The 13,031-nt window shown below is 45.8% G+C and overlaps 1 pseudogene across 1 annotated transcript; it reads left to right on the top strand.

Moving 5' to 3' along the window:
- The first annotated feature begins 5,614 nt into the window (after positions 1-5,614).
- Positions 5,615-6,193, top strand: LOC310851020 (activated RNA polymerase II transcriptional coactivator p15 pseudogene; annotated as a pseudogene). Its single transcript has one exon. The product of its transcript is annotated as an activated RNA polymerase II transcriptional coactivator p15 pseudogene (transcript).
- The last annotated feature ends 6,838 nt before the right edge of the window (positions 6,194-13,031 follow it).

The following is a 13,031-nucleotide window of genomic DNA, read 5'->3' on the forward strand; positions in this document are numbered from 1 at the left end:
GGTATGGCTCCCCTTTGTCACATACACAGCCCAACAAGACAATGACAATAATCCACCAACAGCATACAAATCAATATGGCTAACCTGGTCCAAAACACCCACCCACCCCACTCACACACGAAAACAAAGACCACCACAGCCAATCACAAACAAACAACCACACCCTAAGCCAACCCCAACCTCTCTCACCACCAAAGAAACACAAATGAACAGCACGAGCAACGCTGACACCAAACCCTACATACATTAAGCAAAATAGAAACATCGCCCCCCATCTTCCCCCCTCCCCCCCCCAATGTCTCAACAAATGAAACTGATTTGTAAAAATGTTACACGGAAAAAATGCGAGAGACATTACACATACTTCTGTAAAACAAGTAAAGCTTTAATAATAAAAAAATACAAAAAATAATAATACTGAGAGTTAGGAACAGATCTGCCTTATACAGACGGTATTAGGGAAGGATGAAGCCATTGAAGTGTGGTCCATTCTCAAAAGAGATAGGATCGGGTCCGCCTGTCATATTTCCAGGCAGATTTTTTAAAAGGAGAAAAGATTAAAAAACAAAACCCCAGCCTTATAAACTTGCCTTTATTTGAGGACAAGGCTATTAGTGGCTGCTGTCAGAGGCAGTGTGACAGTTTCTGTTCTGCTCAGGTCCTTTTTGTGGGCTCATGGTTGGCCATGGTGAGTACAAGATGCTGGGCTAGATACCTTCAGGGTAGCTAACATGATGCTCTCTGGACGTTTTTGCACTGCAGCTCCCACCAGCTAGAACAACCAAGGTTCAGGGATGATAGGAGGTGGATTCTTTCAACAGCTGGAGAGCTGCAAGTTCAACAGCCCTCCATTAAAAGAAGGCAGAGCTGTGATGGAGGGATCTGTGGGAAGTAAAGGCAAGTGATGGTCTAGTTCAGGGTTTCCCAAACTTGGATCTCCAGCTGTTTTTGGACTACAACTCCCACCATTGCTGGCTAGCAGGACCTGGACAAATGTGATTCCTCTGAAAACCACTTGTTTTGTTTTGTTTTGTTTTGAGCAGTGGTTCCCACTGAGAGCCAGCATGGTGTAGTGGTTAAGAGCGGTAGACTCGTAATCTGGTGAACTGGGTTCGATTCCCCGCTCCTCCACATGCAGCTGCTGGGTGACCTTGGGCTAGTCACACTTCTCTGAAGTCTCTCAGCCCCACTCACCTCACAGAGTGTTTGTTGTGGGGGAGGAAGGGAAAGGAGAATGTTAGCTGCTTTGAGACTCCTTCGGGTAGTGATAACGCGGGATATCAAATTCAAACTCCTCCTCTTCCTCCTCCGCTTCCTCCTCCGCTTCCTCCTCCTCCTCCTCCTCCTCCTCCTCCTCCTCCTCCTCCTCCTCCTCCTCCTCCTCCTCTTCTTCTTCTTCTTCTTCTTCTTCTTCTTCTTCTTCTTCTTCTTCCCAACCTTTTTTCGGCCATGCCCCACCTAAGCATCTTTAAAATCCTGACCCGCTCCCCTGGTGAGATATAATTCTTATTATTCAAAAAGTGAACTCCTATTCACATGGAGGAAGCCTAAAAGGCCATTAACTGTTAATCACTCATTCTTGCATTGCCCCCCTTAAAAACCAAATTGCCCCCAAATTTAGAGTGTTTGTATGTTTGTATCCAGCTCCTGAAAGGGACGCGGGTGGTGCTGTGGGTTAAACCACAGAGCCTAGGACTTGCTGATCAGAAGGTTGGCGGTTCGAATCCCCGGGACGGGGTGAGCTCCTGTTGCTCGGTCCCTGCTCCTGCCAACCTAGCAGTTCGAAAGCACCTCAAAGTGCAAGTAGATAAATAGGTACCGCTCCGGCGGGAAGGTAAACGGCGTTTCCGTGCACTGCTCTGGTTCACCAGAAGCGGCTTAGTCATGCTGGCCACATGACCCGGAAGCTGTACGCCGGCTCCCTCGGCCAATAAAGTGAGATGAGCGCTGCAACCCCAAAGTCAGCCACGACTGGACCTAATGGTCAGGGGTCCCTTTAGCTTTATCCAGCTTTTCAGCCAAAACGGCTCCTAGAGGTGGCTTGCATACAATCAACTAGAGCAGGACAGTTCCTACCTGCGGGCTTACGATATGAGAGACATGACATGAAAGGAAAAAGGGACAGGGAGGGAAGAGGGGAAGAAAAATCAAGCCGAGACACCAGTTCTTAAATGGTTGTACTTATAAGGACCAGCTGGCACAGATGGAGCTGGTCCTTTAGCAAAGCTCCGCTTTAGTGGGCTCCGCTTTCCATCTCTCCCACCAAGGCAGCCTGATGGACTGGTTGCTTCCAGGTGGCCATCGAGGGAAAGGAAGATGGGCAGGGCTGGCCTATCACAGCTGAGCTGATGAAGCGAACCCTGTTTCCCATCATTTAAAATTATTGCTGAGTTTTATCTGGCCTGCAGCATGTCCTCCATGTTTCAGTGCAAGGATTGGGTGTGTGTGTGTGAGGTGGAATCTGATAATAAATTTTATTAGTTTTCAATTACAACAATCCAATAATAGCCTCCTTATAACAATGCCAAATTATAATACGATTCCTATTACAAATTAATCAAATACCAAATTATATAATTTAGGTGCCCCCCTGCATGCTAGAATTGATGGTTTGATAATTTACTTTGTTTCTGCATTCCAAAATCTTATTGATTTTGGTCACGTTTCCATCATAATAGTAATCCCTTATACAACAGCTGCAATATTTATAACTTCTATTTGTGTTGACACGTGAGACTGCAAGTGAAGATCTCTTTCTGTGTCATTGTTTTTCCTGTGTGTGACATTTATTCTGTCCGTGATGTTTCTTCCTACTCTTATCTGTCAATCCTCTCCCTGCCTTTGCTGCAAACCGAAATGCCTTGAGAGGAGCTGATATCCCAATGTTGTTCCGAAAGTGTCTCCCTCACTCAGTCCTGTGCTCTTTGTTTTTGCAACTTTAACAATAGCTGCAAAAGTCCCTCTATCCCAGTCAGTAGCCTGTTTTTCGCCTCCCCCCGCCCAGCCTCAGGAGAAAAGTGATATTTTATCCTGCTAGTACAGGATGGGGGGAATCTGACGCTGTTTGAATGTTGCTGGACTCCCCCCAGCAATCGAGGCCAGTTTGGTGTTGGTGGTGATGGGAATTGTAGTCCTGCAGAACTGGGAGAGTCCCAGGTTTGCCTTCCCTCTTTCAATGCCTTGTGATGCCAAAGTTCAGAGTCTCACGAGCTGCCTTCTCTTCCTGTTAACAAAGCGCCTTGCCTCTGCTTCCGGAAACATGCCTGAAAGGGCATGTGTGAGCTTATATGCACTTGCCCTGCCCTGCAGCCACCCTGCTGAAGGTTGGCAAAAATAAATAAATAGGCACTGTGTTTTATATTCCTCACTCAGCTGGTAGGATGGGGCCACCCCACTCCAGAGGTTTTTCTCCTGCCTTAGGTTTTGGCTCCCCGGGGCTCATCACAAAATTGTGTATATCAATAAACGTTGAATTGAAAGCAACAGCGTCTCCATGTGGTGAGTTTCTCTTTTTTATAATAATTTTTATTTGATTTTACAATGCAGTCATACCTCAGGATGAATACGCTTCAGCTTAAATATTTTCAGGTTGCGCTCCGCGGCGACCCGGAAGTAATGGAGCGCGTTACTTCCGGGTTTTGTCGCTTGCGCAGACGCTCAAAATGACGTCATGCGCATGCGCGGAAGCGGCGAAACGTGACCCACGCAGACGCGTCTTATGTTCGCTTCAGAATGTGAATGGGGCTCTGGAACAGCGGACGCTCGGGTTGTGAACGTGATCCGTGCAGGAGGCACGTTCACAACCCGCAGCGTCCACAACCCGCAGTGTCGCATCTGCGCATGCACAGGTTGTGATTTGGTGCTTCTGCGCATGCACAAAATGTGATTTAGTGTTTCTGCGCATTTGCGAGTGCTGAAACCCGGAAGTAATCCGTTTCGGTACTTCCGGGTTTCAGCGCATCCGTAACCTGAAAACACACAGCCTGGAGCGTCTGTAACCCGAGGTATGGGTTGTTGTTGTTTTAAAGTTACTTTAAACATTTTTTTTCAGCTCATTATATATCATTTCCCAGAATTCTTTTACAATCTTACACTTCCACCACATATGGTAAAAGGTGCCTTCTTTTTCTTTACATTTCCAGCAAATATTTGAACTTGTCAACTGTGTGATGAGCCTCTCTGTGCATTCAAGGCTATTCCATGTTCTGTTCTGATCTATTCTGTTCTGTTCTGTTTTGAGCAATGGCCTCAGCAGTTTGAATGCTTCAACAACAAAAATATACCCCACAACCTTGAACGAATGAGATTAGGCAAAACCAACTGTCCACTTTCAATTAACTCATTTACCTACATGATTGCCCACTCGACTGTTTTGAGTGCCACATAATGCCTGTTTCACATTTGTAAGGACTTTATCTTCTTGTGTGGCAGCATGAACACTTTGGAACTTCCTGCCTATTGATACCAGGCAGGAGCCTTTGCTGTTCTCTTTTCAGCACCAGCAAAAGCATCTTTGTTTAGACAGGCCTACCCAGGTATACAGGTGGTGTTGTGGTCTAAACCACGGAGCCTTTTCGGCTTGCCGATCAATCGGAAGGTCAGCAGTTCGAATCCCCGGGATGGGGTGAGCTCCCATTTCTCTGTTCCAGCTCCTGCCAACATAGCAGTTTGAAAGCATGCCAGTGCAAGTAGATAAATAGGTACAATTTCCTCCAATATATTCAATAAACTTTTCCCAATCTTCTTTAAATGTACTGTATTTTCCGCTCTATAAGACGCACCAGACCATAAGACGCACCTAGTTTTTGGAGGAGGAAAACAAGAAAAAAAATATTCTGAATCTCAGAAGCCAGAACAGCAAGAGGGATCGCTGCGCAGTGAAAGCAGCAATCCCTCTTGCTGTTCTGGCTTCTGGGATAGCTGCGCAGCCTGCATTCACTCGATAAGACGCACACACATTTCCCCTTACTTTTTAGGAAGGGGAAAGTGAGTCTTATAGAGCAAAAAATACGGTATGTTCTACTTCTTCTCTTATTCTCTATGTTAAGTCCACAAGCTGTGCATATTCCATCAGCTTAAGTTGCCATTCTTCTTTAGTTGGGACCTTGCTTGTTTTCCATTTTTGGGCTAACAAAACACGGGCTGCCATAGTGGCATACATAAATAAGCTTTTTTGACACCTGGGAATTTTCAGCTGAATTATCCCCAACAAAAAGGACTCTGATCTCCCCCCCCCCCCGGAAATGTACTTTTAAACCTTTTTTTTCCATTTATTATAAATTAGTTCCCAATACTCTTTTACCCTTTTATCCACCACATATGAAAGAATGTTTCCCCAGTTTCACTGCATCTCCAGCACTTATCTGATTCAGTCTTATACAGAGGAGCCTCTGAATTTAAAGTATTCCAGGCTGTTAGCAGCCATTGACTCTGACAGTACAGGGGACACGAGGGACACTGTGGTTGCAATACCGTGTATCTGGAGTTTACACAATCAGTGGCTACTACCCACAAAGATTCTACCTCCACTATCCTCATGCTCCAGAATGACAGTTCTTGGGAATCACAGGTGGCCAGGGTGCTGCTACTGAACTTAAAAATGGAAAGCGTAGGGGGATAAAAAAGGCAAGCCGAGAGGAAGGCAGTGAGAGCAGCGGGCCTGAGTGGAACAATGCCGAAATCAAAAGAACTTGTGTCTTCAAGCTCATCTGCCAGTGATTCGGACAGTGAAGTTGACAAAAAGGTGAAAAGGAAAAAACAAGCAGTGCCTGAAAAGCCTGTGAAGAAACAGAAGGCTGGTGAATGCTCCAAAGGTGCCGCCTCCTCCAAGAAAAGTAGCAACAGAGAAGAGAATATGTGTTCGTGATTTTAAAGGTAAAGTCCTAACTGATATTAGAGAATACTGGATGGATCAAGAAGGTGAAATGAAACCTGGCAGAAAAGGTATCTCTCTAAATCCAGAACAGTGGAGCCAGTTGAAGGAACAGATTACTGATATTGATGAAGCAGTAAGAAAACTGTAAAGATGAGCCATGCAGAAACTACTGTTATAGGTTTAAGTAGCCTTTTTACATTGGCATTCATTTTCTAAACTATTTGTTTTCCAAGCTATTGTATATTTGGATTGCAAAATAATTTGTAAGATGAGCGCTTTTTTTAATGTGCATTAAAAGTGTATTCTGGGTGAAGTTAAAAAAAAAAGGAAAGCGTAATGCTGGTGGTCAACAAAAATGGTTTAGAGACTAAGGCAAATTTTAAAAAATGTAGTATTGAGGCAAGGAAGAAGGGGTACCCTTATGCTATCCATGTAATCAGTTATCAGTAATCAATATATTCATATATGCTCACACATAGTCAGGGCTTACAGTATTTTATAATCCATTTTGAATCAAAGGGAAGCTGTGCCTTAGCTAACTGCATACTGCTTGAAACAGCAAAATTAGGAGCCGTCCTTTCCCCTACAAACATCCGTGTACCCTGGACAAGGGGAAGACGTGAATCAGAGATTCTGGTACAAAATCCCCTCAGATACAGGCTAAATTAATCCACAGAACAGGAAGAGCAAAACCGCAAAATCTCCAAACTCCCTGTCCTGTCATAACTAGGGGAGAGGTTAGACAGAGCGTCACTGCAAGCATCGGAAAACAGAACTAGAACTCTGTGCTTGACCAGGAGCTGGTAGCATGGCAAGAAGCTTGCTAATTGGCTAATTCTTTGCTGACAATATTGTGACTGTCTCATGGTTGTCTCATGATCTATGATTTGCTGTGATCTGCTCAGGTATAAAGACCTCTGGATTTCTGTCAATCGGGGTCCCAGTTCCTTTTGGAAGAGATTCCAAACTGGGTCCTTATTGCCTGGCAATAAACTTCACCTTCTTATTCTCCATTGCTGAGTCTGCCTGATCCTTATTTAACACCAAGTGAGTACCTGCTTACGTTCACGTGCTTCAGTATAAACACAGGAGCACTCCAGCCTGCGAGCACTCCAGTTGGAGAAGAGTCTTTACCAAAGGTGTCATGGGCTTTGAAGACAATCAAACTCAGAAAGGAAGGGAGAAGAGCAACAGGAGCTCACTTCATTGTGGTGATTCGAACTGCCGACCTTCTCCACAGCAAGCCCAAGAGGCTTGATGGTTTTAGACCACAGCGCCAACAGCTCCCTTCACTTTGAAGTAAGCCCCATGGACAGAATACACATCCCAGGTTGGGCTTGCTAATCCCAGTCACAGCCACCAGGTGTCACGCTTGATCCACTGGTTAAAAACAACATCTCAGTTCTGGAAATTAAAATGATGCTGTCCGGTCTGGTTGCATTCAAACTCCTGTACCAGAGGCCTGTACCAGAGTTAGTGGAGGTTTTTTTGGTCTTGATAAAAGGAAATAATGCAATGCATATAATTTATGGAATTCATTGCCAAACAGTGATGACTCAGTTTAGATGGCTGTAAGAAATGCTCCCATTCAATAGGCTGGTCATCAGCCATTAGATATGAGAGCAAAATTAGAGCACAGAGTGAGTGTTGTCGGCATGGATGTTTATATATGTATGCTTGGTCCTTGCTCCTGCCAACCTAACAGTTCAAAAGCACACAGTGCAAGTAGGTAAATAGGTACCACTCCGGCAGGAACAGGAAGGTAAACGGTGTTTCCGTGCGCTGCTTTGGTTCGCCAGAAGCGGCTTAGTCCTGCTGGCCACATGACCCGGAAGCTGTACGCCGGCTCCCTTGGCCAATAAAGCGAGATGAGCGCCGCAACCACAGAGTTGTCCGCGTCTGGACTTAACGGTCAGGGGTCCCTTTACCTTTTAAAGGTAAAGGTAAAGGTACCCCTGCCCGTACGGGCCAGTCTTGACAGACTCTGGGGTTGTGCGCCCATCTCACTTAAGAGGCCAGGGGCCAGCGCTGTCTGGAGACACTTTCCGGGTCACCTGGCCAGCGTGACATCACTGCTCTGGCGAGCCAGAGCCGCACACGGAAACGCCGTTTACCTTCCCGCTGGTAAGCGGTCCCTATTTATCTACTTGCACCCAGAGGTGCTTTCGAACTGCTAGGTTGGCAGGCGCTGGGACCGAGCAGCGGGAGCGCACCCCGCCGCAGGGATTCGAACCGCCGACCTTTCGATCGGCAAGTCCTAGGCGCTGAGGCTTTAACCCACAGCGCCACCTCCCTTTAAAAGCAAATTCAGGTGTGTGAGTGCCAATCATTTTGGAAGCCAAATGGGGCCACAATTCAAAATATAGCCTGCGTTTGCAACAAGTGTGGCACAATGTGGACTAGCTGCTCCTATGCCATACACTTCAATATACAGTGGTACCTCGGGTTACAGACGCTTCAGGTTACAGATGCTTCAGGTTACAGACTCCGCTAACCCAGAAATAGTACCTCAAGTTAAGAACTTTGCTTCAGGATGAGAACAAAAATTGTTTGGTGGCAGCAGGAGGCCCTATTAGCTAAAGTGGTGCTTCAGGTTAAGAACAGTTTCTGGTTAAAAACGGCCCTCCAGAACGAATTAAGTTCTTAACCTGAGGTACCATTGTACCTACCCACTTAAATAAGATCAGAAGGTTGGCGGTTTGAATCCCCACAACGGGGTGAACTCCCATTGCTCTGTCCCAGCTCCTGCCAACCTAGCAATTCGAAAGCACACCAGTGCAAGTAGATAAATAGGTACTGTTGCAGCGGGAAGTTAAACGGAGTTTTCATGCACTCTGGTTTCCGTCACGGTGTTCCGTTGCACCAGAAGCGGTTTAGTCACGCTGGCCACATGACCTGGAAAGCTGTCTGTGGACAAATGCCAGCTCCCTTAGACTGAAAGCGGGATGAGCGCCGCAACCCCATAGTTGCATTTGACTGGACTTAACCACCCAGGCGTCCTTTACCTTACTTAAATAAGATAGCAGTTTCTCTAAATCTGTAGGTTATGCAGGAGTATATATAAATTTGTAATTATTCTTTTTTAAGAACCTTCAGAATGACATGACCAGCTATTGTGCCAAAGGCCCAGTGCTTTTATTTTCTCTTAGAAAATGTTTAGGGGTACTCTCATTTGGACTCAAGAAAATCACCATTTTATAGTTTGAATTGGGGAAAATAAATACAGTAAATGCACAAAAGTACAAAGATTCATAAAATGTTCAGGAGTATGCATACCCCTGCGTCCCCCCAGGGAAAAAAAGCACAGCAAAGGCCCATACTCTTCCTGTGACATCACACCCAGTTGACCTGGCAACCTTCAAAATATATTTGTCTCTGTTCACACAGAGCAAGGTGTTAGGCCCTCAATGGCTCTGTATTGTTTCTTAATGGCTCTGGTGTGGCTAGGTCGTTTTGCATAGCCTAGCCCAGGAATTCCTTGGCAGCTTGTATGTCCCCTTCATATCCTAATTAATCAAAATCCCACCATCTATTAATTTCTTGGGACTCTCCCCGTCCCGCCATTCATAACACAACTGCATCTTTCCTGAAATGAATAAGGGTTTTCTATGCCTGCATTTACAACAGCGAGGCCAGTAGGTGGCGCTGTGGCATCGCGAGAACCCACCCCAGCTTTCATCTCGTTTCTGATACTCACCAAATCATTTATAGTGGTGGCCTATGTTCTCCAACCTACGGTTGTCATGCATCTAGAATTTTCCGGACACATACAGAACATTGTAGTCGGAAGCAGTGTCCTGGCGGAAATTGGCAAATTGTCCGGGGAGACGTATGGCAAGCCATGTCGGCAGCGTCGTTTTTGCTGATTCTTCTAAAAAAAATAGCTCAAAATATGCTTTTTTTTTTTTGCAATTTTGCAGCTCAACAACTTTGCTCAGAAAAACTCATACAGTGGTACCTTGGTTCCCAAACTCAATCTGTTCTGGAAGGCAGTTCGACTTCCAAAAACGTTCACAAATGAAGGCACGGTTTCTGATTGGCTGTTTGGTCCCAGAAACGATGACATACGAAACGGACATTCGGCTTCCAAAAAACATTTGCAGACCGGAACTTTTTGGTGATATTGGTATGATGTATCTGAGGGGTGGTCTTAGGTCACACCCCTTCTGTGATGCATGTATGATGTTTCTGGGGGTGGTCTTGATCTACAGGGTGGCAATTTCAAAAGTCTTTATAAGGCCTTGCGGACCATTTTTCTGGGTTCCTCTTCCTCTCCTGTGGGTGAGGGGAGCACCCTGTTGCAATAAAGTTCAATAAAGATCAGGCTTACTAGCTGCTTTGCTTCTCAATATTCTCTGGTTGGCCTCTGTTATCTTCTCCTACCAATAGGGAACCTATGTAAGGACTCTATATGGGCTCTTGGATACCCCATAAGGGAAAAGGGCAATTTTTGTTTACAACAGTGGGTTATCACAGCAATAAATAACAGCAGGCACTATGCCCAAGCACTGACACACACCCCCAATCTCTTTTGCAAGGTTATTCCACAGGAAAAATGGATCATAGTTCCTTGAATTTTCGTTCCGCCCAAAGCTTTGCTATAGAATCATGCAGAGGACGATCTGTCCTGGCTTCTCCCCCCCCCCCCCCATCCCAAGAGGAGTGCCTCAAACCTACCACCGTACAAAGATGGATGTTTGGCAATGGTGCCTAGCAGGTACTGCACACAGTAAAAAAATTAAACTAAAAGAAATTAACCGCCCCAGGCCTCGGTTTGTGTGAGGTCTCAATCCCAGGCGATACAAAGTTAAGGAAAGAGAAAAGACATGCCCCTGAGCAAGTGCAGAGTTCATTTCTTTTCCGGCAGAACTACAGAGGGTTCCATCCTCTCTACCTTGGCACAGCTGGGATTCGCAGATGAAGGGCTGGAGATCAGACAGTGTTGTTTCTAGACACTCTCTCCCCAGAAATTACAGACACTGTGTCTCCCCTTTGCTGGGTGAAAAGGTGGTTCTGTTCAATGAAATGTTGAGAAAGTGAACATCACATAGTGAGGGGTGTTTTTTTTTTTAAATAAGAGAATAAAAATCTGATTCAGAATAATGGCAAGAGATTTGGAGATTCCCACCCCCCCTGCTTCTTCCCTTTTGTTTTTTTGCTAAATTAAACCTAATCTTGTGTTGACTCTGTGCTACAAAAAGAAATAATGAAGATTAAGATGAGATCTTGTTTGCTCTTGCTCAACAAAAGCCAATTAATTGCCTGGAGTGGATTAGGGGATGCATGTCTCACCTTAGACAGAAAATGGGATCAGATAAGGGTGATGGCTGGGGAATGGTCCCAGCACAGTTTGAGTGATAACATGGGAAGATTGACAGACGTTGCAGGAAGGGAGAAGAGAAACTGGCTTGGAGAATCTTGTGGGGAAACTGCGGACGACTCACTGATTCGGAAGCCATCCCAATTGGCTTGTGGTGGTTAGATTGGTCTCAACTAGGGCCAGGGCCTTTTCAGTACTGGCCCCGACTTGGTGGAACGCTCTGTCACAAGAGAATAGGGCCCTAAGGGACTTGACATCTTTCTGCAGGGACTGCAAGACAGAGCTGTTCCGCCTGGCCTTTGGTTAGGACTCAGTCTGACCCTTATGTTTCCCCTCCCCTTATAGTTTTGATCCATGATCCCTGTAAGGGACAGAACCTGCAACCTTGGTGTTATCAGCGCCATGCTCTAACCAACTGAGCTATTCTGTTCAATGACTAGAACATTTGCTCTCCATCCTCCATCTCTCAATTTTATGGGTGGGGTGGTGAGCCAACCTCTTGAGACCAGGTATCCGTAACCCTCAGAAATTGATGACATTTAGGGAATACGAGGACAGTTTAGCCTCTGTGCTCTGCTTTGTACCTTTCTCATTGGTGCAACATTTAGAAGAAGAAGAATTATATACTGTATGTATTTGTCAACAAAGGCCACCGATCTCCATTTCGCAACCCCACCAGCAACAGACGGAAATGACTTAAAAGAAGAAAGAGGGAAGAGGGTTGGGGGAGCAGCCACAGAAAAGTGATTTTCTGTGCCTGCCTCGCCAAGGGAATTAAATCTTGTTTTCCCCCGTCACCAGCGAGTGGAATAATCCAATATATTACAGTTAATGTGCATCTGGTATTTATTGCTGTGTGGTTGACCTAACAGAGTTTTATTCTTACATTACGGATAAAAACCATTTCGAGAGGCGAGGCTGCAGGCTCCGAGATCAATTATGAGCCTTTGCAACACTGGAAAAATGAATTATTCCTCGTACAAGATGAAAATATATATAAATATATAAAACACAGGGCGGAAAACACAGACGCCATTTCATGCCACCCCCCAGCTCTTTCTCCCTCCCACTTCTGCACTGCGGATTTGACTGAACCAAGTTTGGGCTCTGAGCAAGATTTTTATTTGGGCAAACTTTAAGAGTTGACCTGAACCAGCAATTCCCAAACAAGTGGCTAGGAGGACTCAGTGGGGATTTGCGAGTGAGGATTGCTCACCTGGGTTTTGAGGAAGCAGGGACTTAGACTAGACCTGACCCCAAATGCATCCTTCCTGGATTTTTCCACCCTACCCCCGTTAGGGAAGAAGAAGAAGAGTTTGGATTTGATACCCCGCTTTATCACTACTGTAAGGAGTCTCAAAGCGGCTAACATTCTCCTTTCCCTTCCTCCCCCACAACAAACACTCTGTGAGGTGAGTGGGGCTGAGAGACTTCAAAGAAGTGTGACTAGCCCAAGGTCACCCAGCAGCTGCATGTGGAGGAGCGGAGATGCGAACCCGGTTCCCCAGATTACGAATCTACCACTCTTAACCACTACACCACACTGACTGTACACCACTGAAGGGCTGTAGTTCAGTGGTTGGACACCTGCTTTGCATGCAGAAGGCTGGGAGTGTCCTCTGCCTGAAACCCTTGAGAGCTGCTGCCTGTCAGTGTGGACAGTACTGAGCTAGATGGACCAATTGACTCAGTATAAGCCAGCACCATTGTCCCTGTATCTTAAGGGAAGGGCTGTAGCTCAGTGGTAGAGCTCCTGCTTTGCATGCAGAATGTCCCAGGTTCAACCCCATGGTCAGGGCTAGCCCAATTCATTTTGACACCTGAGGTGAACCACAA

Source organism: Podarcis gaigeae (assembly GCF_964106915.1).
Source record: "Podarcis gaigeae genome assembly, chromosome: 8".
NCBI lineage: Eukaryota > Metazoa > Chordata > Lepidosauria > Squamata > Lacertidae > Podarcis > Podarcis gaigeae.